We start from the raw sequence: 26,370 nt of genomic DNA, 5'->3' as shown, positions 1-26,370 counted from the left end.
ATCAATACAAATCCTAATAGATTGACCTTGGGCAAGATAGTTGAAAAAAAAAAAAACTTCCATCTAATATTTGAACAGAGTAACAATTTTTAAAAGTAATGTAAACTTTTTAGCCTTTTTTTTTTTTTGTCAAAAGTAAACTTTTTAGTCTCTTAATTGTCAAAAGTTCTCTTGATTGATTCAGTAGGTGATTGGCCAGAAGTTCTTTCGATTGATTCAATTGATTGATTGGCCAAAAGTTGTCTTGATTGATTCAAATTATTATACATTTTCCTCCCAATGTGTGATTTGACATTACTATTTTACGCTTACTTAAACTTATGGGATAATTTCAGAAACCTCCCCTTAGATTTCTCATAATAGCACTCAGCTCCCCTAAAATTTTTAAATTTTCATTTATCTCCCTTGGATTGACATTTATTGTAACGTTTTAGCCTCTTTGAAGGAAATACAAGAAAGATAAAGTTTTATTCCAGCACTACCCCCCATGTTATCCCACTTATAAAGTTTACAATAACAATAAAAAATAAAATAAGGTTAACTTTTATAAGGTGTAAATTTCTTAACTTAAACTATTTATTTTATTTATTTTGGAACAAAGCAAAATTTACCAAAAAATGACTTCTTTTAGTCCCTCGCATTTAAGTTTTCTACATATCCTCAAGTAATTATAGTTTAAAGGCTAAGTCCACTATGATTCTAATACGGGAAAACTGAAACACGTGGAAGTTTAAAGGCATTGCCACTTTCATAAGGCATGACATTCTCACTATATGCCCGAGCTATTTTTATTAAAATAATGTGGAGCAGCAATAGAAACACAAAAAGGCAGCAAGAAAGAAAGGGAGCCTGAAAAGTAGAGGCAAATGGCCAAGAGGGAGCCAAAAGGCATCTGGTGTTCAACTTCTCACGAAAGTCCAAATAAGGTAAATTACTATAAAACTTATCTTCCCATACAAAAGCACGGGTGATTTACTGCTGAAAAATATATCTATTTGGAAAACAAAAAGGATTATAGACCATTAACAAGTTGCAAGCGTAATGCACAAAGTGCATCACTAATAGACACAAGCTTTACAAACTAGCCTAGCAACAGGAATCAGATATGCAACTTCTAGAGATGTATGAAGGGTGATTAAGAAATTAAAAGCAAATTAAAAATACATCAAAGCTGTTACAAAAGAAAAAGAACACCTGTACACAGCCACGATGGAAAGCATCGCCACCTAAATACTAGTTTGCAAAGTCCACTTCCAAAGCTTCATGTACCTTTTCCGATCCAAAGGAAGAACTTTGCGCTCAAATGAGACATTGTCCGTAGGCATGCATAAGCAAATCCTCTCAAAATAGTGAACAATGCACTTTATTTTGCTTTCCTGGTACTCCTCATAACACCCGTATAGAGACCTAAAACAACATTAGTATCAAATATATCCACTTGCCGACTGAACCGAAAATTCAGATAAGAATCAACAACACTCATTATATTTGATTGATGAAGTTACAATATGCACAATCACTCCCAAAGTTTATAGCTTCTCTTCCATAGGCTTCGATTTTGTAGAGGCAACCTCTCTCTCTCTCTCTCTCCTAGACTTTCAAGGTTTGACTGTGCCCTGCCCACGATGACTGAAGTGCACAGATCAAAATATGAGATGGAGACATGAAACTGTAAGCAGTAGGTCATCAACTTCTTATGCATTATAATCCTTCCTTGTTATGTTAAATTAAGCACACACATGCGGTACACTAAGTGTAGTCTCCTTCATGCTTTCTGATCTACATGCTTAATTAAAAACTCAAAGCCCAGCTTTACACCGGGAAAATGCTGTCATAGAAAAGCTAAATTGAAGAAAGACTAAGTCTTGACACAGTTAACAAAGCAGCCCAAAGAAACTTCAGACCCATAGGAACCTTGTGACCATCAGTTTCGAAAAAAAAATCATCAGTTTTCAATAAGGTTGCCCAAGCCGGTTGGTCCTTGATATGAACAAAATGGGCCCATAGAACATTGCTGGGAATATGCTAGGGAAAAGGTGTTAGTTTGCAAGGACAAGCAAGAGTGCAAAAATAGTATAGTAGTTAATAATGAAAGGGTATGCACAATTGATGATGATGCTGATAGATGGAATGATAACATACGCAAATAAATGATGAAAGTTGATCAATGGGAGATATGTGGCACTTCTATTGACAGCAGGAAATAAAGAAAAGAAAGCGCAAGAAAGCAGAGCAGCAATCAACTCCTTTTGGGAAATCAAACAAACACAACGACCATCAATGTTAACCAGAAATGCAAATTGTAAAGTAAGAGCAGAAGAAAAGAAGTTTCGATGAATCAAAATGCATAGAGAAAGAAGAATCAATCAAAAATTGAATAGAATAAAAGCGTTCTGGCATTTAATTGGTTGGAGTAACAATATTTGGTCCTAGACTACTACTACTAGAAACAAACGGCCAATAGAAACAAGCATAAAAAGAAGTCCGTAAAGAACTCACCGTCGCCGTCGCCGCCGTGTGAGTTCTTCTTATTCTTAGTAGTAGTAGTAATAGTAGGATCATTCTCCATTTAATTTAATTTTGACTTGTGTACCAGGACTCACGTACCAGCTGCACTGATTCGTATTTTTTCGGCTCAAAAGAGTTGCTAATGGTGAGGTGAGCTCCTCGAAATCTAAAATGCATAACGGTGAGAGCTCCTCTTAAAAAATAAAAATAAAAATAGCGTAATCCTAATAATGGAGCAGTTCCCGAAAAGATGAAACATTTGAATTTGGGAACCTAGCAAGTACAGTAATAAATTTCCATCACATATAAATTCTCATGCTAAAGCCCCGATTCAATACGTAAATACTAATGGAATGGACTTTTAAATCCACAGAAAAAGAATACAAGAATCATAGCTGAAACAATGCCAGAGCACAGATCAACAGTCTCCAAGTCACCAAATAAAATCTTTTCGCAATCAATCGTTTAGCCTCAAGTTTTCGGCATTCTCACCGACCCGATTCCCAATCCAAAAGTATACAACTGCATAACAGTCACCAACACACCTGCATAAAGCAATTTATGACCTGAAAGCTATGCTGCTACAAAAAGCCTAAAAGCCTCGACTGATTCAAAAACTTTTGTTAAATAGAACTGATGCATTAATTACATATAATATATCAGGCTAATGTGAGGAATATCTAGAGCCACAGTAGGACCCCTGCAATTCTTGCAAAGAAAAAAGTATCCAATATCAATTACAAGCTTTCAGAACTTGAGAACTGCAGTTCAACAGCTTCCATCTGGATGAACTCTGTTATACTTTGAATGAGCAGGTTTTCAAAGTTCCCATCATCTCGCTGTATATCCTTATATCCATATCTGACAATACAGCAATACATACGATAGAGTCTTGGACAAATGTGGTCGACAAGGAAGCGTTCTTCAGGTGAGACATAAGGCATAGGGACCGATTTTATACAAACAAAAACCAATACCGAATGAAAAGCCGAGAGATTTGTCACTAAGTGTGAGAAGATAGAAGGCACTCCTGTTGCCAATTCTAAGTAAATCGGACCTATCCCAGGAACATGAACAATACAAAGGCTGGGCCCAATCCAAGCAGCCATTTCAATGGAACTTTATTGTGCAAATCAAAATTGTACTTCTTGCGTGTCCCATAATGCCAAACAAACATGATGGATGAACATATAAACCACAGAAAGCAAAAGGGAAACCCATCCACCCTAAGGAACTTTGATGCGTGCAGCTGACAAGTAAACACCTTCAACGATCCAAAAGAAAAGGAGGAATGCAGCAGCAAACAGGAGATTCTTTTGCCATACAAAAACTATGACGTGTGACATGAGAAATGTTGTTATAAACATGACTGTCACGCAAGCCAGGCCTGGAAACCAAAATCCCAAGGTCAAAACTTAAATCCACTTAGAACTCGAATATTAGCTATTGTCAAAGATTTTTAAACATGTTGTGGAAGAAAAAAAATGAGTATCCAATATAGTAGATGTACCGGACGATGAAATACAGCTTTCATCCATCTCAAGAAAAAACGAGATAACAATTAAAACCCTGAGAAGCGTATATGAACATTGCCTTAATAGGACAAGTTTGTTAGTAGATATACTTTCACTCATACTATTATTCTTTCTTTCTTGCAGAAGGAGAGGAAGAGACAAAGAGATAAAAGGAAATCTTATTTTCTTCCTTCTTCTATTCTAGGCTTTTTGGTTGATTACTTATTTCAAAATGCATTTATAAATCTCTCATATTAACATTCCAAAGCACATTTACTGGTCCATGACCATGAAGGTAAACCCCTTGTGATGTGTCTTTGCACAAGTTCAGATATCTCATAGACATAACACAACACTCAGAATAAAAACCACAAACTAAACAAATTGAAAAAATTTCACTTCTCAAGGACAAGATTGAGGAAGAACACCATATTGCACCTTGCTTTTACAAGTTAATACGTTCATGTCACAGCTAGACCCTTATATTTGGTAAAGGCTGATGTTATTGCCAAAGAGCAATTTCCTAAAAAATGGAAAACTAGGAATGCTCTTTAATAGATAAGCATTCTTATCAAAAACTATACACTACATGTGACGACCCCTCCTCCCCCTAAGGCGAACCAAAAAGTTCGACGGACCGCCTGCCCAACTCTCGCCAGGACTACGGAGACGAGACATACAACACCGTTCTAACTTACAAGAGAAAACCAAGAAAACGAACTACCGAAGCTGGTCATCCACACACTAGGGATATCATCACAAAAAGTGTAGGAACATATCATGTGAAATATACATCATATAACATAACAAAACACCTTCTCAAAGGTATAGGGTTACAAGTACAAATCAAAAGAGAATGTATGATCGGTTACAGTTAAGGTTTCTCCAAAACGTCGAGGAGCTATGCAAAAGAACAAAAGACCTAACTAGCTCAACCCGTTTCTTTAATACGGTTCCAAAATGATCCCTGTAAGGAAAACAAAGCAACGAGGGGTGAGGTTACACTCGTGAGATACCAACAAGACACACCAGTAAGCAAGTATTAACACATAGTGATCCCAAAGCTCTTAAACAAGCAAGTCAATGTAAAAGGATACAATTGGCTCTCAAGAGCCACTTTCCACTTGCTGCACTTGATCTCCAACCCGTTGACATTCCGTCAACCTTTAGAGAGAAGAACAACCTGTAGATCGCCACTTTACTCCATATCCCTTCCACCAAACACCCCCTTACCGAGTCCGAACACCCCCTTACCGAGCCCGAACACCTCACAGTAACACAGAGGGTAATACTCGAGTATACTATAAGGTCGAGGAGTTAACGCTCCACTCGACTACAGTGAACCCAAGGTCCGTTATGGATTCGCCCAAACCCTTGCCAGCTCAACTCGATTAAGGACCAATGGGATATGAGCTCAGATAGTATAGTTAAGTTGTCAGGTAAATCTCCAAGCCATGTCAAATCACCCATGTATACAATTTCGCAGTTGACAGTCACAGTAATACAGATAAGAGATCGAGAGCGATACAGTACACTCTCGTCTCATTCAAGCCATTCAAGTTCACATAACAAGTATAAACAACTATTTAAGCAGTAGACCATATAATGGTACACTCACCAAGGTAAGTAAGCAAATTCACAAGTTAGCTTCAGGCTTAGGCGTCGGATCACCGGCACGACCTATATAACAAGAATATCATAATTAAGACTCGAACACGAGTCAAATCAAATCCACACACTACCAAAAAATAAGGCCCAATAGAACGTATAAGTGCATAGTCAAGCGAGGGAGAGTCCAGAAATGAAGTTTATGCCCTAAAACCAAAAGACAGTTTTGACGTCATTTAGCGAAACGGACACAACTGGAGCTACACTTATCGGATTGGGGTGCAATTTATACCGTTTCGAAGCTAAGATAAAGGGTTACAATTTTGAAGAAGGCCACTCAGTCCAGTTTATAGAGTAACTAGGTCAAAATTTCAATGTACCAAACCAGCATCACACGAACAGGTTAACTAACTGCAGTATGGTTAAATGACCATAATTCAGGCTACCGAAGTCCAATTGAGGTGTTTCCAGGGCCGTTGGAAAGCTAAGACCTAGTACTACAACTTTCATGTTTTAGCCAAAATCTAATTCGGTAAGCATCAGGGTGAAAAGTCACTGTCAGATTAGGTGAAATGTCCACCCTGTCCAGCGAACTCTTCCTACAGCAGTCTCCGGTATTTCTGTCTTTTCTTAGGCTACACAGCTCGGATTGGGCTGAAATTTTACAGACAACTATAAAACATTATTTCCTACAACTTTCATATTTTAACCTAAGGTAATTCGGCCTCTAACCTAGCCGAATAGAATCAGGCAGAACAGGGTCATTTGGAAACCCTAAAATCGAAAATCCCTCTAAAACCTGGAAATTTTCACAATAAACCACATTAAGCATATAGAGGCTCCAAATTCCTTCATATAAGACTATCAATCCATAGCCAACCACAAGATACTATATAAAACAGAAAATTCCTCAATAAATAGGAAAATTTGAACAACTCAACCATAAGTCACAAAATAATCCACATAATGATATGCTCTACCACTAGAAATCCTTAATTGATCATTAGTAACATGAGAGAGAAGATATTTAACAACTCACCTTTGCAACTCCAAGAAACAAGACAACTAGAGCTTGTTCTTCACAAATGGCTCCACTCAACACCTTAAGCTAGCTTAGCAACTCACTTTTGTGGAGAAATTTGGAATTTAACCGGTAGGTTTGCAAGATTCAAGCTAGAAATAAAGGAAAATTGAAGATGCTCTTTCTCTTTTTTCTCTCTTGTTGCTCGGCCAAGAAGGAGGAAATAGAAGATGATTTTTGGTCAAAATTAGTTTAGTAAAGGTAAAGAAAGACTAGTAAAATGGCAATCTCCAATCACAATGCAACATGTGCTCATTTCAAGCTTATCTCATTTCTTTTGTCTTGCAAGACTTAATTAACTAGCTAACCCCTAATTATCTCATATCACCATATAATATAATCCTTGTATACAAAGTTTCTCCAAAGGAACCATATTTACCGCACTTATCGCACTAGTGGGTCCCACATCCACTGTACACCACCTTTAACACAGAAAATAACTTATATGGAAAAAAAATGTAAAAATCATATGTCCTCATAAAAATTTTCAGAATATTCATATAAGAACGAAAATATGAAAATTTAACATAAAAGACTAAAATAAATGCCTAGAAAATAAGAAAATTTCGGGCTCTCACACTACAAACAAACAACTAGAGATGCAAGTTAATTTACTTTCTCTCTATTTCTGTGCCCTTTTTTTGGGTTATTATTCTGTGCTTTTAGAAGGACAAGGTTCTGCCTACCAAAGAAAGGACAGCAGATAGCGGGGGAAAGAGACAATGTTTTGGAAAAGTAGGCGAAGAGGACGAGTGCAGCACCAGCAGTAGGGCAGAACCCTTTATTTAATTTCTGTATCAGTAGTTTGATACAGGAGTAAAAAGGAACGCGAGGAAGTTTGTGTTGATTTATACCCTACCATCATTCATTCTCAAAAGGCTAAATTAAAATGCTTTAGCTGTACATTTCTAAATTTGAGGGAATGTAACTGTATGGACAAAGTTGAGGGTATTTAACAGACAAACTCATTTGTCAATTTTTACTTCATTTGCAATCAGATGTAATAAATCTTTGAATGGTAACTGCATTTCTAGTTAATTTTCAATTTCTTTTGGTCAAGTAAATCAATTCCGTTAATTGCATCAAGATGGACTAATAATGAAGATTAAACAACTATTAATATATACCCAAAAAAAAGTTTCAGTGAACTTGAAAAAGAGAGCTATTGGGTAATAATCAAATGTAATAACCTATAGCATAATATATTTAGTTAACTTACCGTATGCATTCCCAATTATAGTTGTATCCTGGAATCCAATTGCTATGGCAAGGGTAATAATCATGAGAATCCAATTTATTTCTGGTATGTAGATTTGCCCATATATGTGTCTTGAGGTGTGGACAACCTTGACCCTTGGGAAACAACCAAGTGCATTATAGTGTTTAACAATAGAAAATGTAACTGAAATAATAGCCTGACTAGCAACAATTACAGCAAGAGTGGCAATCACAAACATAAGCCAATATACGCTATCTGCAAAAGAGACCACCAGCAGTATGAAACGTTAACTTTATTTTCATGCAGAAACTTATGGGAGAAATCACAAATTGTATAGAAGAAAACTAATCGAGTATTGAGTCATAGAAACCATGTGGAATGGACGAGATATTTTTTGAGAGAAAAGCAGCCTGGCCCATGTATTGGATCACAAGACAAGGGTATACAATAAAGGCAAATGCTATCTGGAAAGTTAAAAAGCCCCACAACATCCAAAGACTTTGTACAACAGATCAGATTCCATATTATAAAGAAAAAAGTGAATTTCTATTAAACAAGAGAAGTAGGACTGAGGGGAAAATGAACAAGCACTTAACATCTAACAAGCAATTGTAAATTGAAGCACATCTATTAAGCATTTCACCAACTCTCATTTCTAATTGATAATGATACATTAAACTGCAAATTCAGGATCAGTAGGCTTGTACTTTGTAATAGTTAAGTGTCAAAAGTCCAACTTCTATACTAATAATTCAAAATTTCATATTCTAACGAACGTTTCTACTGTCCGTAACATAAGATAAAACCCTGCCACTACATATACCAAGAGGGTATGAAACCACTACATCAACTCTCTTCCTTTTCATACTTTGGTGCACCAATATATGTACCATGGGGGTATGAAACCCTGCCACTCTCCACCAAATCCTTCGCCACCTTGATGTATCCGTTGTGACCCTACCCATGCCCCCACTAGTTTTTACATAAATAGGACAACTTCTCTTCATCACCATCCTCAAACCCCTAACCAACCACTTGCAAAGCATGCTGAGGTATCATCTTGCCTTCTCATTTTCTTGCTTCTATCTACTCCTCCTCATATCATGTTGGACCTCTATAAACACCCTGAACAAAAAAGTTATACCGTCATACAAATCGAAAATAATCAATCACGTAATAACATTGATACCAAATGAAAACAATAACAGTGATATTTCCAAAATAATGCCATAGGCTCCTCACAAATGGAACTGACACAGCTAAAGGTTGTTCCTGCAAGTGCTCCATAATATTTTATTTACTGTCAATTTTTGTATAATCCTTGATATAGATCTTTCGCTTCTAAAAAAAACATACACAAGTTAGACAAATTTAAACAAGCAATTGATGTACTTGAATAGATAATATAATTACCACTCCGAGAGGTGTAACACATGGTTGTTTCATTCCTTCAAATGGACAATGGTTTTCTGAACATACACCCCGCAACTAGATATATTTAAACGCCTTGTTAATTGAGCTAGATACCCATATTTTGGATCAATGGACTTCCCCCATTCGGCTTTTTGCTTTTCTGACAGGGGGAAGAGGTCATGGATACAGTTGATCAATTCTTGAGGCGCTAGAAGAGGCAGCTGAAACTACTTTGTCTTGAGAAATTTTTCATACTCCAAACATAATGCCGCATACACGCAATCTACGGCTGGAAATGCATAGCAAGCGCCTACGCAAAAATGCAGTTTCCATGATAAAATAAAATAGAAAAAAGAAAAACAACATACAAACGAAAATCAACACACAGATAGCCCTTGAGATTTGACCAAACTACCCACCAAATCCCAAGATTTAGCCAAACAACATAAAACGAAAAACTCTTACTTGATTAATACCAACTAATCATAATAGCAATATAATGATAAAAAAAATTTCAATCTTTTATGAATTTTCAAATCCAATTTCAAAAAATTCCCAAATCTTCAAAACACTAAAAAATTTGCCCTAATTATCGAACATGGATTTTCACATGCATATCAAAATCTTGATTTTGATTGTCAAAACTTGATTCACAAGTGCTTGCTTACTTGCAAACATCTATCGCGAACAGGGGTAATGCATCTAGAGGGATGAACAGCCCAATTCCACTTCACCTAAAAAAATCTCCAAATTACAATAAGCAATAGAGAGAGAGAGAGAGAGAGAGAGAGAGAGAGAGCAAATACAACTATAAAACTAAAATTTAGCCCATGAACAGGAAAACAATCGAAAATTAGGCTTAAAAGCATTATAAAATAAAATATTGTAATGTACATTGGAAAAAATCCAAAATTGGGCTCAAAGGCATGATAAATGAAAGATGAAAACATTGTAACGTACATCTTTGAAAAATGGATGGGAAAAATCAACAGGCTTCGGGTCAGGCAAGGGCTCTTGATCTTCCAGTAGATCGCGCAAAAGTTCAAATCTCGACATCCTGCCAAAAAGCATCAATGATGTAAAAAGTATCAGTATGATGAAGGAAATAACACCAACGATTTGCATTACATAAATCAAAAGTTTTCCGCAAAAAGAACATAAATCTTCCCAAGCAATCATCTTACTTACACACTTAATGTTAACAATAGCCCTGAAGTTCAAGCATCAAAGCAATAGTAACTTTGGTATAAGAGTTGAGTATATTAAAGAGCGCATCAAGTATGCTAAACACCTTCAGATTTAGGTAACAAATTATTAACATAATCACACAAAATATGGAACATGAATCCAGCTTTTCACTTAGTCCGAATTTTAGAATACGTTCTAAAAGTTGAAGCCCAAAGCAGAAATCTTAAGTTGAAATGGGATAAAATTAAATGGAGGACCACAAATGTAATTGTGTATTAGATGCCAAATTTGCTGCTTTGGTTTCTTCCTTTTGTTTCGATAACTGTGATCTCTTTAGCTTGTAGTATACTACATTAAATAATTTAAGTTAAATTGGCGATTCTTCCATGCTTCATAGTGGTTCGAAAGGTTCTAAGTATGCTGTTAGATAATGATTTGCATTGACCAGTTTGGGGAGCTCTTTCGGCAAATCATTTACCCATAATCGGATGCCAAGTTAGATGGATTTATATAAGTTTTTAAAGCTGCCTCTCGATTGAGGGTGTATTTTCTAATTGATCTTTTGCCGAGACTTTAAGATTCCATTCCTCCATACTTGATTGATTAGATGTCTTATTCGAGTTTATATTTGCTGCTAGTAGTTCTTCTGTGAAAATTGTATATGGGAATAAAAAAATGGGATAAGATTCGAGCAATAATAACTTATTATGATACGAATATGATTATATAATAATGTTGGAAACGACTACGTATTGTGGTTAATAAGTTACAAGTACTTATATTTATATTACAATTAAATTTAATCATTATCATAAATCCAATGCTCCCTTTTAATGTGATTGCTGCCATTTTTAAAATAAGTTACAAGTACTTGTGATTGACAGTAAAGATTATTTGGAGAATCAAAATTTTTGTTGTATTGTCATTATACTAAACGTTGAGATTGATTCACTCTATTATTTTAAAAAGATACAATTTATCTATTACATTTTACAACATATCCTGGAAAATTGATAGTTTTAAAATTTTACAAATTTATAGAAACTAACTTATTTTTTGTAGTTAACCAATTAGTGAAGTACATACTAGTTGAGCAAAAAAGTTAACTTAAACAATGTAAATTTTTTTTCTATATTTGACACTGATTGACTGGACAATCCAATCTTTTTGCTATGCCAGTATTGTTTCATCTATTGAAATTTATTTGCTTTATTTTTTTTGATTTATTACTTCTTATTTAGTCTATTTTGCAACATTTTCATGGCAAGTCAAGGACAACTTTCATTACATAAATTGGTGAAAAGTAGCACATACTGGTTGAATGAAAAAACTAATTTGAATAATCACATGATTTCATTATGGCAAAATTATATCAGTTGTGGGAATGTACTTACACATTATTATTAATGTATTATAGCATGTTCAATATACTTTACAACATACAAAGAGTCATGATAGCCTTCATTATACAAATTAGTATAAATAAAGTGCCTTTCACTATTAATTAGTTTCTTAAATACTTGTTGAAAAAAGATTAACTAGTTAGTTTTGGGTTTTCTTACATCAATATTGTGCCTCCAATTGGTATTTATTTACTTTGTACTGTGAAACCTCAAAATTTTTGACAATTTTTTAAGACTGGAAACTGTTTGATAAACTTACAATACAAAATTAGTATAACAATAATTTAATAAGTTTACTTACCTCTTTAGAGAATTATCCTAACAACCTACTTTTACTCAACCACTAATAGATATTGGGTTGGTTAACTATATCACGTTCCCTGAAGGTTAATTAACTGACTCAACATGAACTTCTTTCTCTTCAATTAATACCATAACTTCCTTTTTTTCATTTGATAGACTTGCGTATCTTAGAAAACCCTAATAAATTATGAACACTCAGATATGAAGGGAAGAACATAGAGAAAGAAATAGGGACAATTTTAAAAGGGAATTCAGCATCAGACATTGATCAGTTACATGTATTAGTGACTTTGTTATCATATTTAATCTACCTTAGTATTTACTTTTATAGAAAATGGATAAGTTATGCTACAATTACTGCTTATTACTCACTTGGAATTAAGAATAAAGAGAATTTTTCTTATTTTGTCTTTTGTGAATTCGAGGGTGAAATCTAGAAATAATGGTAGTTTATTTTTGGGCATAATTGAATAAAAGAAAGCTAGCGGGGTTGAATCAGAAAGGAAAAAGAAGAAGAAGAATGAACGAACGATGAAGGGGAAAAGAGGGTTTGATTACCCTCCTTCACTCTCATGTTGCCAAAAGAACTACCAACTTTCACCTAAAAGTAGTCAGCTTTGGGCGATCGAGAATGAAGCCTTCGCGGCTATAGTAGGCTACCATTGCTCTTCCAGGTGGAGCTGGCGACTACTTTTACCTTAGCAGTGAAGGTGATGATGACGATGGAGATGGTTGGTATTAGGATTTAGCAATTGGGATTTGATTTTTAGGTCCAATTTGGGAATTTAGGAAAGAAGACCCATCTAGTTAATGAGTCGGATCATTGGGAGAAAACAAGTCAAACTTAAGGAAATAGGTCAGACTATAGTGTTGGACTTGCACACCATATTGTAGGTTAAGGTTTGATTATGGATGCTAGTTTGGGCCGAAAAGGAATTAAGCTTTAATTAAATTATTACAACTTCTTTTGGATAAAACCAATAATGGGCCAAATAATTTGTTTAAGAGAATGACTTGCTGGACTTACTAAACATTCTCAAATAAATATAATGAGCTTATTTCACAAAATTTAAAAACAAAAGCATAGTTTTCTCAATGTGGGCCTCACGTTTGATCATGGAATTCTAGGGTCCAATTCGTTGCACATATTTTTTAGCAAGTTTGGAAAACTCAAATTTGATTATAACAATTTAAGCTTTGACAAATAAACCCAATAACAATATCAAAGGCTCAATTTTGCTTTTAGGTTCAAATGGAATCAAAAGAATTATATTTTTATGATTGGACTTAGCACTAGGTCCAAAACCTAAGTCTAAATTTGACTTGAACTAATGTGGGCCATTTCTACTTAAATAAATAAATGAGTAGTTTAAATGAATGAATAAATCAATAACACTTAGTTTTTGGATAACCAAATTAAGGCACTTTCTAAGAAAATGGGGAAACTTTCTAAATCCAGAAATTTTCTCTATTGGGGAACTTTACAAGTAAATTCTATATATAGTCCTTATATATATTCTAGGGCTATTTAAGATATGATTAAGTATTTCAAGGATAAGTTAAGTAAAATAATTAAGATATATATTATTGATCATAGGTTTGAAGCAAGTTTAAAGGCATCTCTTCAATCGAGTAGTTTGAGGTAGGTGATACTTACCCCTTAGTGTTTTTGAAATGTTCAATATGAATTTTTCTCAATGAATTGATATATAAAAAATGGATCATGTTTGCCTATTTGAAATATTTTGCTATGTACTGAAATATGAAATGAGTGGCATGTACTCATGAAATGAAAGAAATGTGTACATGACGTGTGAAATGAAATTATATAACTAACAGTTCTAAAAATCATAAAATAAAAGATAGGGTTTGTAGTTTTAATATGTTATGATAGTCATAATAGTCATCGTACCTAACCAATTGACTCATATTATGTTATATGGTCAAGCAATAATCTAGAAAGCTCTCGATCGCTCTTTTAGAAGGAGTTTAATCTTGAAACTAAATACTCAAAAGGTGGATATTACTTGTACTTGCTTATGAACTATATTTTATGAAATGAAATAACATGATTGACATGTTATATGATTTGCGAGAATTTCTTATGTTCAATGTTGGCTACCTCTAGAACTTGTGAGACTAAGTTTTATGTTGGACAGAGGCCACTTGTATGTATGCGACTCATTTTTTGATGAAACATGTATATGTAATTTATGAAAAGATGTCAAATATTTTTCAAATCAATATATACATGTAGTATTTTGTGATCAAATTTGTAAAAAAATATAGTATGTACATAATTACATGATTCAACAGAGGTGTAAGTGCTATTTACTGAGCATATGTCACTCAACCTATATTTTTTTGTTTTTTTTTCTTGTAGATCAAGACAACAAAATCGTATACATTTAGAAGGTAAGAGAGAGATAGATAGATAGATATTTTCACTCTGTAAATGTAGAGTAAGGTATTTATAGCAAATGTATTAATTTGATTATTTGATGTAGTTCATTAGTAATTATAAGTTTTAAATTTTAGTGAAATTTGTATAAGTTATGATCATGAATACTTGTATGCATAACAGTAAGGTCTCACGAGTATTGTGTGCCAAGTTATCTATTTGGTCCAGGAATTTGAACTTGAGGTACGTTATGTATTGTAGGCATTGAGTCATTTCACTAATTCGTCCAAGATATGCAATAGACGTTTCTTAAGAGGGGGATTTTATGTTGTTCCACCAAATCTTGGGGTTTGGTGGGTAGTTTGGTCAAATCTCAAGGGCTATCTATGTGTTGATTTTCGTTTGTACGTTGTTTTTCTTTTTTCTATTTTACTTTATCATGGAAACTGCATTTTTGCGTAGGTGCTTGCTATGCATTTCCAGCCGTAGATTACGTGTATGCGCATTATGTTTGGATCATGAAAAATTTCTCAAAACAAAGTAGTTTCAGCTGCCTCTTCTAGTGCCTCAAGAATTGATCAACTGTATCCATGACCACTTCCACCTATCAGAAAAGCATCCGGCCGAATGGGGGAAGTCCATTGATCCAAGATATGGGTATCCTAACTCAATTAACAAGGCGGTTAAATATATCTAGTTACGGGGTGTATGTTCAGAAAACCATTGTCCATTTGAAGGAATGAAACAACCATGTGTTACACCTCCCGGAGTGGTAATTATATTATCTATTCAAGTACATCAATTGCTTGTTTTAGTTTGTCTAACTTGTGTATGTTTTTTTAGAAACTTGTCTAACTTTTGTATGTTTTTTTAGAAGCGAAAGATCTATATCAAGGATTATACAAAAATTGACAGCAAAGAAAAGATTATGGAGCGCTTGCAGGAACAACCTTTAGCCGTGTCAGTTCCATTTGTGAGGAGCCTACGGCATTATTCTGGAAATGTCACTATTATTGTTTTCATTCGGTATCAATGTTATTACGTGATTGATTATTTTCGATTTGTATGACGGTATAACTTTTTTGTTCAGGGTGTTTATAGGGGTCCAACATGATATGAGGAGGAGTAGATTTAAGCAAGAAAACGAGAAGGCAAGATGATACCTCAGCATGCTCTGCAAGTGGTTGGTTGGGGGTTTGAGGATGGTGATGAAGAGAAGTTGTTTTATTTATGTAAAAACTTGTGAGGGAATGGGTGGGGTCACAACGGATACATCAAGGTGGCGAAGGATTTGGTGGAGAGTGGCCGGGTTTCATACGCTATATCTATTAGTGGTTGAGTAAAAGTAGGTTAATGTTGAGTCAGTTAATTAACCTTCAGAGAACGTGATATAGTTAACCAACCCACTATCTATTAGTGGTTGAGTAAAAGTAGGTTGTTGGGATAATTCTCTAAAGAGGTAAGTAAACTTATTAAATTATTATTATGCTAATTTTGTATTGTTAGTTTATCAAACAGTTTCCAACCTTAAAAAAATGTCAAAAATTTTGAGGTTTCACAGCACAAAGTAAATAAATACCAATAGGTGCCACATTATTGATGTAAGAAAACCCGAAACTAGCTAGTTAATCTTTTTCAACAAGTATTTAAGAAACTAATTAATAGTGGAAGGCACTTTATTTATACTAATTTGTATAATGAAGGCTATCATGACTCTTTGTATGTTGTAAAGTATATTGAACATGCTATAATACATTAATAAAAATGTGTAAGTATATTCCCACAACTTATATAATTTTGCCAAAATGAAATCATGTGATTATTCAAATTAGTTTTTTCATTCAACCAGTATGTGCTACTTTTCACCAATTTATATAATGAAAGTTGTCCTTGACTTGCCATGAAAATATTGCAAAATGAACTAAATAAGAAGTAATAAATAAAAAAATAAAGCAAAAAAATTTCAATAGATGAAACAATGCTGGCGTAGCAAAAAGATTGGATTGTCCAGTCAATCAGTGTCAAATGCAGAAAAAAATTACATTGTTTAAGTTAACTTTTTTGCTCAACTAGTATGTACTTCACTAATTGGTTAACTACAAAAAATAAGTTAGTTTTTATAAATTTGTAAAAAATTAAAACTATCAAATTTTCAGGATATGTTGTAAAATGTAATAGATAAATTGTATGTTTTTAACATAATAGAGTGAATCAATCTCAACATTTAGTATAATGACAATACAACAAAAATTTTGATTCTCCAAGTAATCTTTACTGTTAATCACAAGTACTTGTAACTTATTTTAAAAATGGCAACAATCACATTAAAAGGGAGCATTGGATTTATGATAATGATTAAATTTAACTGTAATATAAATATAAGTACTTGTAACATATTAACCACAATACGTAGTCATTTCCAACACTATTATATAATCATATTTGTATCATAATAAGTTATTATTGCTCGAATCTTATCCCATCTTTTATTCCCATATATAATTTTCACAGAAGAACTCAAGCAGCAAATATAAACTCGAATAAGACATCTAATCAATCAAGTATGGAGGAATGGAATCTTAAAGTCTCGGCAAAAGATCAATTGGAAAATACACCCTCAATCGAGAGGCAGCTTTAAAAACTTATATAAATCCATCTAACTTGACATCCGATTATGGGTAAATGATTTGCTGAAAAAGCTCCCCAAATTGGTCAATACAAATCATTATCTAACAACATACTTAGAACCTTTCGAACCACTATGAAGCATGGAAGAATCGCCAATTTAACTTAAATTATTTAATGTAATATACTACAAGCTAAAGAGATCATAGTTATCGAAACAAAAGTAAGGAATCAAAGCAGCAAATTTGGCATTTAATACACAATTACATTTGTGGTCCTCCATTTGATTTTATCCCATTTTAACTTAAGATTTCTGTGTTGGGCTTCAACTTTTAGAACGTATTCTAAAATTTGAACTAAATGAAAAGCTGGATTCATGTTCCATATTTTGTGTGATTATGTCAATAATTTGTTACCTAAATCTGAAGGTGTTTAGCATACTTGATGCGCCCTTTAATATACTCAACTCTTATACCAAAGTTACTATTGCTTTGATGCTTGAACTTCAGGACTGTTGTTAACATTAAGTGTGTAAGTAAGATGATTGCTTGAGAAGATTTATGTTCTTTTTGCAGAAAACTTTTGATTTATGTAATGCAGATCACTGGTGTTATTTCCTTCATCCTACTGATACTTTTTACATTATTGATGCTTTTTGGCAGCATGTCGAGATTTGAACTTTTGCGCGATCTACGGGAAGATTTAAAGCCCCTCCCTGGCCCGGAGCCTGTTGATTTTTCCCATCCAATTTTCAAATATGTACGTTACAATGTTTTCATCTTTCATTTATCATACCTTTAAGCCCAATTCTGGATTTTTTCCAATGTACATTACAATGCTTTATTTTATATTGCTTTTAACCCTAATTTTTGATTGTTTTCCTGTTCATAGGCCAAATTTTAGTTTTATAGTTGTATTTGCTCTCTCTCTCTCTCTCTCTCTCTCTCTCTCTCTCTATTGATTACTGTAATTTGGAGTTTTTTTTAGGTGAAGTGGAATTGGGCTGTTCATCCCACTAGATGCATTATCCCTGTTCGCGATAGATGTTTGCAAGTAAGCAAGCACTTGTGAATCAAGTTTTGACAATCAAAATCAAGATTCTGATATGCATGTGAATGTCAATGTTCAATAATTAGGGCAAATTTTTTAGTGTTTTGAAGATTAGGGAATTTTTTGAAATTGGATCTAAAAATTCATAAAAGACTGAATTTTTTTTTTTATCATTATATTGCTATTATGATTAATGGGTGTTGATCAAGTAAGAGTTTTCCGTTTTACGTTGTTTGGCTAAATCTTGGGGTTTGGTGGGTAGTTTGGTCAAATCGCAAGGGCTATCTGTGTGTTGATTTTCATTTGTATGTTGTTTTTCTTTTTTCTATTTTACTTTATCATGAAAACTGCATTTTTGCGTAGGTGCTTGCTATGCATTTCCAGCCGTAGATTGTGTGTATGCGCATTATGTTTGGATCATGAAAAATTTTTCAAGATAAAGTAGTTTCAGCTGCCTATTCTAGCGCCTCAAGAATTGATCAACTGTATCCATGACGTCTTCCACCTATCAGAAAAGCATCCGGCCGAATGGGGGAAGCCCATTAATCCAAGATATGGGTATCCTAGCTCAATTAACAAGGCGTTTAAATATATCTAGTTGCGGGGTGACCATTATTCATTTGAAGGAATGAAACAACCATGTGTTACACCTCCCGGAGTGGTAATTATATTATCTATTCAAGTACATCAATTGCTTGTTTTAGTTTGTCTAACTTGTGTATGTTTTTTTAGAAGCTTGTCTAACATGTGTATGTTTTTTTTAGAAGCGAAAGATCTATATCAAGGATTATACAAAAATTGATAACAAAGAAAAGATTATGGAGCGCTTGCAGGAACAACCTTTAGCCGTATCAGTTCCATTTGTGAGGAGCCTACGGCATTATTCTGGAAATGTCACTGTTATTGTTTTCATTTGGTATCAATGTTATTACGTGATTGATTATTTTCGATTTGTATGACGGTATAACTTTTTTGTTCAGGGTGTTTATTGGGATCCAACATGATATGAGGAGGAGTAGATAGAAGCAAGAAAATGAGAAGGCAAGATGATACCTCAGCATGCTCTGCAAGTGGTTGGTTGGGGGTTTGAGGATGGTGATGAAGAGAAGTTGTTTTATTTATGTAAAAACTCGTGGGGGCATGGGTGGGGTCACAACGGATACATCAAGGTGGCGAAGGATTTGGTGGAGAGTGGCCGTGTTTCATACCCTATATCTATTAGTGGTTGAGTAAAAGTAGGTTAATGTTGAGTCAGTTAATTAACCTTCAGGGAACGTGATATAGTTAACCAACCCAATATCTATTAGTGATTGAGTAAAAGTAGGTTGTTGGGATAATTCTCTAAAGAGGTAAGTAAACTTATTAAATTATTGTTATGCTAATTTTGTATTGTTAGTTTATCAAACAATTTCCAGCCATAAAAAAATGTAAAAAATTTTGAGGTTTCACAGCACAAAATAAATAAATACCAATAGGAGGCGCAATATTGATGTAAGAAAACCCGAAACTAGCTAGTTAATCTTTTTTCAACAAGTATTTAAGAAACTAATTAATTGTGGAAGGCACTTTATTTATACTACTTTGTATAATGAAGGCTATCATGACTCTTTGTATGTTGTAAAGTATATTGAAAATGCTATAATACATTAATAATAATGTGTAAGTATATTCCCCCAACTTATATAATTTTGCCACAATGAAATTATGTTATTATTCAAATTAGTTTTTTCATTCAACCAGTATGTGCTACTTTTCACCAATTTATATAATAAAAGTTGTCCTAAACTTGCTATGAAAATATTAATTTCAATAGATGAAACAATACCGGCATAGCAAAAAGATCGGATTGTCCAGTCAACCAGTGTCAAATACAAAAAAAAAAATTACATTGTTTAAGTTAACTTTTTTGCTCAACTAGTATGTACTTAACTAATTGGTTAACTATAAAAAATAAGTTAGTTTCTATAAATTTGTAAAAGATTAAAACTATCAATTTTCCAGGATATGTTGTAAAATGTAATAGATAAATTGTATCTTTTTAAAATAATAGAGTGAATCAATCTCAACATTTAGTATAATGACAATACAACAAAAATTTTGATTCTCCAAATAATCTTTACTGTCAATCACAAGTACTTGTAACTTATTTTAAAAATGGCAACAATCACATTAAAAGGGAGCATTGGATTTATGATAATGATTAAATTTAACTGTAATATAAATATAAGTACTTGTAACATATTAACCACAATACGTAGTCATTTCCAACACTATTATATAATCATATTTGTATTATAATAAGTTATTATTGCTCGAATCTTATCCCATCTTTTATTCCCATATACAATTTTCACAGAAGAATTCAAGCAGCAAATATAAACTCGAATAAGACATCTAATCAATCAAGTATGGAGGAATGGAATCTTAAAGTCTCAGCAAAAGATCAATTGAAAAATACACCCTCAATCGAGAGGCAGCTTTAAAAACTTATATAAATGCATCTAACTTGACATCCGATTATGGGTAAATGATTTGCTGAAAAAGCTCCCCAAACTGGTCAATACAAATGCATACTTAGAACCTTTCGAACCACTATGAAGCATGGAAGAATCGCCAATTTAACTTAAATTATTTAATGTAGTATACTACAAGCTAAAGAGATCATAGTTATAGAAACAAAAGGAAGGAACCAAAGCAGCAAATTTGGCATCTAATACACAATTACATTTGTGGTCCTCCATTTGATTTTATCCCATTTCAACTTAAGATTTCTGCTTTGGGCTTCAACTTTTAGAACGTATTCTAAAATTCGAACTAAGTGAAAAGCTGGATTCATGTTCCATATTTTGTGTGATTATGTCAATAATTTGTTACCTAAATCTGAAGGTGTTTAGCATACTTGATGCGCCCTTTAATATACTCAACTCTTATACCAAAGTTACTATTGCTTTGATGCTTGAACTTCAGGACTGTTGTTAACATTAAGTGTGTAAGCAAGATGATTGCTTGAGAAGATTTATGTTTTTTTTGCAGAAAACTTTTGATTTATGTAATGCAAATCACTGGTGTTATTTCCTTCATCCTACTGATACTTTTTACATCATTGATGCTTTTTGGCAGCATGTCAAGATTTGAACTTTTGCGCGATCTACTGGAAGATTTAAAGCTCTCGCCTGACCCGTAGCCTGTTGATTTTTCCCATCCATTTTTCAAAGATGTACGTTACAATGTTTTCATCTTTCATTTATCATACCTTTAAACCCAATTCTGGATTTTTTCCAATGTACATTACAATGTTTTATTTTATAATGCTTTTAAGCCTAATTTTTGATTATTTTCCTGTTCATGGGCCAAATTTTAGTTTTATAGTGGTATTTGCTCTCTCTCTCTCTCTCTCTCTCTATTGATTACTGTAATTTGGAGTTTTTTTTAGATGAAGTGGAATTGGGCTGTTCATCCCACTAGATGCATTATCTCTGTTCGCGATTGATGTTTGCAAGTAAGCAAGCACTTGTGAATCAAGTTTTGACAATCAAAATCAAGATTCTGATATGCATGTGAATGTCAATGTTCAATAATTAGGGCAAATTTTTTAGTGTTTTGAAGATTATGGAATTTTTTGAAATTGGATCTGAAAATTCATAAAAGACTGAATTTTTTTTTTATCATTATATTGCTATTATGATTAGTGGGTGTTGATCAAGTAAGAGTTTTCCGTTTTACGTTGTTTGGCTAAATCTTGGGGTTTGGTGGGTAGTTTGGTCAAATCGCAAGGGCTATCTGTGTGTTGATTTTCGTTTGTACGTTATTTTTCTTTTTTCTATTTTACTTTATCATGAAAACTGCATTTTTGCGTAGGAGCTTGCTATGCATTTCCAGCCGTAGATTGCGTGTATGCGCATTATGTTTGCATCATGAAAATTTTTCAAGAATAAAGTAGTTTCAGCTGCCTATTCTAGCGCCTCAAGAATTGATCAACTGTATCCATGACGTCTTCCACCTATCAGAAAAAGCATCCGGCCGAATGGGGGAAGTCCATTAATCCAAGATATGGGTATCCTAGCTCAATTAACAAGGCGTTTAAATATATCTAGTTGCGGGGTGTATGTTCAGAAAATCATTATTCATTTGAAGGAATGAAACAACCATGTGTTACACCTCCCGGAGTGGTAATTATATTATCTATTCAAGTAAATCAATTGCTTGTTTTAGTTTGTCTAACTTGTGTATGTTTTTTTAGAAGCTTGTCTAACATGTGTATGTTTTTTTTAGAAGCGAAAGATCTATATCAAGGATTATACAAAAATTGATAACAAAGAAAAGATTATGGAGCGCTTGCAGGAACAACCTTTAGCCGTATCAGTTCCATTTGTGAGGAGCCTACGGCATTATTCTGGAAATGTCACTGTTATTGTTTTCATTTGGTATCAATGTTATTACGTGATTGATTATTTTCGATTTGTATGACGGTATAACTTTTTTGTTCAGGGTGTTTATTGGGGTCCAACATGATATGAGAAGGAGTAGATAGAAGCAAGAAAACGAGAAGGCAAGATGATACCTCAGCATGCTCTGCAAGTGGTTGGTTGGGGGTTTGAGGATGGTGATGAAGAGAAGTTATTTTATTTATGTAAAAACTTGTGGGGGAATGGGTGGGGTCACAACGGATACATCAATGTGGCGAAGGATTTGGTGGAGAGTGGCCGGGTTTCATACGCTATATCTATTAGTGGTTGAGTAAAAGTAGGTTAATGTTGAGTCAGTTAATTAACCTTCAGAGAACGTGATATAGTTAACCAACCCACTATCTATTAGTGGTTGAGTAAAAGTAGGTTGTTGGGATAATTCTCTAAAGAGGTAAGTAAACTTATTAAATTATTATTATGCTAATTTTGTATTGTTAGTTTATCAAACAGTTTCCAACCTTAAAAAAATGTCAAAAATTTTGAGGTTTCACAGCACAAAGTAAATAAATACCAATAGGTGCCACATTATTGATGTAAGAAAACCCGAAACTAGCTAGTTAATCTTTTTTCAACAAGTATTTAAGAAACTAATTAATAGTGGAAGGCACTATATTTATACTAATTTGTATAATGAAGGCTATCATGACTCTTTGTATGTTGTAAAGTATATTGAACATGCTATAATACATTAATAATAATGTGTAAGTATATTCCCACAACTTATATAATTTTGCCACAATGAAATCATGTGATTATTCAAATTAGTTTTTTCATTCAACCAGTATGTGCTACTTTTCACCAATTTATATAATGAAAGTTGTCCTTGACTTGCCATGAAAATATTGCAAAATGAACTAAATAAGAAGTAATAAATAAAAAAATAAAGCAAAAAAATTTCAATAGATGAAACAATGCTGGCGTAGCAAAAAGATTGGATTGTCCAGTCAATCAGTGTCAAATGCAGAAAAAAATTACATTGTTTAAGTTAACTTTTTTGCTCAACTAGTATGTACTTCACTAATTGGTTAACTACAAAAAATAAGTTAGTTTTTATAAATTTGTAAAAAATTAAAACTATCAAATTTTCAGGATATGTTGTAAAATGTAATAGATAAATTGTATGTTTTTAACATAATAGAGTGAATCAATCTCAACATTTAGTATAATGACAATACAACAAAAATTTTGATTCTCCAAATAATCTTTACTGCCAATCACAAGTACTTGTAACTTATTTTAAAAATGGCAGCAATCACATTAAAAGGGAGCATTGGATTTATGATAATGATTAAATTTAATTGTAATATAAATATAAGTACTTGTAACTTATTAACCACAATACATAGTCATTTCCAACACTATTATATAATCATATTCATATCATAATAAATTCTTCACTTGAATCGAAAAAAGTTTTCACCTTTTGTTCCTATAAAGTGTCAATTTTATATAAAATATGGTTGAAATATATTATTGGCATGATGTTAATCTATCTCATTAATAAGAAATCAGTAGAAAAATTATAGAATTACTTGGTCGAATATCACATCAACCATTTCTTGAGGCAGAGAGAAACTAGTTTGTTTTGATAAATATTCATCTTAAACTAAGTATATTTTCATAAATCCTCACTTCTATCCTTGTAGTAGAGAGAAATTGTGTTGATTTGATAAATCTTTGCCCCTTCTAATTTTGATTTGAAAAATCTCCTTTGCTACATGTCTGATTGTAACTTTGTTCACCTAAACATATGCCTTCGGACTTTTACACGCTTGAACACATGTCTTGGGACTTGATATATTTAAATGTTTTATTAATTTTACTAGGATACTCATATATTGGATCAAACAACTCAACAATAGGATAACAAGGACAGATATTTCAAGAATTAGGGGATTTTTATGTTGTTTGGCTGAATTGCGAGGTCCGGTTGGTAGTTTGGCCAAATCTCAAGGGATATTTGTGTGTTGATTTTGGTTTTTATGTGCTAATTTTGTTATGAGAGCTGGTTTCTTTTGCAGCTACTTGCTATGCATTTCCAGCAGTAGATTGTGTTTATGCTGCATTTTGTTTGGAGCATGAAGATTAGCTGAAGGAAAAAGGGCATCAACTCCCTCTTCTATCACCTCAAAAATTAATCAATTACATCCACAACTTCTTCCCCCTCTCTAAAGAGAAAAAAGTTGAATGGCAGGAGTCATGTGATCCACCATACGAGTAACCTAGAACAATTAACAAATTTTTTAAATATATCAAGCATCAAGGTATATGTACAAAAAACTATTGTTCGTATGAAGAATGGAAATAGCCATATTTTAGACCACCTCCTAGAGTGGTAAGTGGTAACTACACTGTCTACAGCATTGATCTTCTTGACCTTTTCGACTAAAAATAAATCGTTTAGCACCTACTCATTTCACTATTGGTTCTTAATTAAATCCTGAAGAGACTTTATCTAGAGAATCTGGGGTTGCTTCATTGAGATCTTTCCATTCTTGTTTTCTTCTATCCATCTTTCCTTCCATATTTTGACAATTTTCCTATTTTCTATTCTACATCAATTGCTTATTTTAGTATATCTAACTTGTGAATGTTTTTTTAGGGAAAGGCCTATATCAAGAATTATACAAAAATTGACGAGAAAGAAGAATCAACCTTTAGCTGTGTCGGTTCTGCACGTGAAGAGTCTACAACGTTATGCTGGAAAAGTAAGTAAGTCTTTTATTGTGATTGTTTTCAACTAATTATTTTCGATTTGGATAATGAGTTTTTATTTTTTTCAAGTGTTTACTTGGGTCCAATAAAGTATGAGAAGGAGAAGATAGAAGTAAAAACATGAGACAACAGGATGATACCCCAACATGCATTGCAAGTGACTGGCTGGGGGTACAAGGATGGTGATGATATGAAGTTGTTTTATCTATGCAAGGACTCATGGGGTAGCAGCTGGGGTCACAAGGGATTCATCAAGGTGGCATGGGATTTGGTAGAGAATGGCCGGGTTTCATATCCTCGTGATACATATGTTAGCCCATCAAAGGAGGAAAAGATGTAGTTCATGATGATGTTGAAATTGGATTTCTCTTTACCTGTCTTTCATGTAGAAATTGTAGAAAAACATGGCATAAATTATCAAATGTCAACATAATTTAAAATTTTTTTAACCTAACTATGTGACACATTGTGGTCCAATTATTTGTATTTTGGTATGATTTGACTAATGACCATTTGTATCCCGAATCCCCTTAATGTATGCCTTGTGACTCCAACCATTTTTCCATGAGTTTTTACATAGATAGAACACTTTGTCATCATTATCACCATATAACCCCCAACCAACCGCCAACCACATGAAACGAGTGGAAGACTGAAGATAGTAGTTTGTTTACTTCGTGCATAAGATGATATATTTTTTCCCTTCTTTTTTTCCTTTGTGGGGTTGCGGGGCGGTTTTGTACCGCTATTATTGATCTAGCACTTGTTGTTTTCAAAGGATTTTTTAAGGATTTTTTTGTAGAGCTAACCACCTAAAAAGCATGTTTAGGTATCATCTTACCTTTTTTTATTATAGTTTTATCTTCTATTTTCTCA

The 26,370-nt window shown here is 33.5% G+C and overlaps 1 pseudogene; it reads right to left on the bottom strand.

Moving 5' to 3' along the window:
- Window positions 1–3,245: 3,245 nt before the first annotated feature.
- LOC113766525 overlaps window positions 3,246–26,370 on the bottom strand; it is a 28,326-nt pseudogene continuing 5,201 nt past the window's right edge.

The sequence above is a fragment of the Coffea eugenioides genome, chromosome 3 (genome assembly GCF_003713205.1).
Source record: "Coffea eugenioides isolate CCC68of chromosome 3, Ceug_1.0, whole genome shotgun sequence".
Taxonomy (NCBI): domain Eukaryota; kingdom Viridiplantae; phylum Streptophyta; class Magnoliopsida; order Gentianales; family Rubiaceae; genus Coffea; species Coffea eugenioides.
The sequence above is the reverse complement of the archived record's forward strand: the minus strand, read 5'-3'. Positions and strand labels throughout refer to the sequence as shown.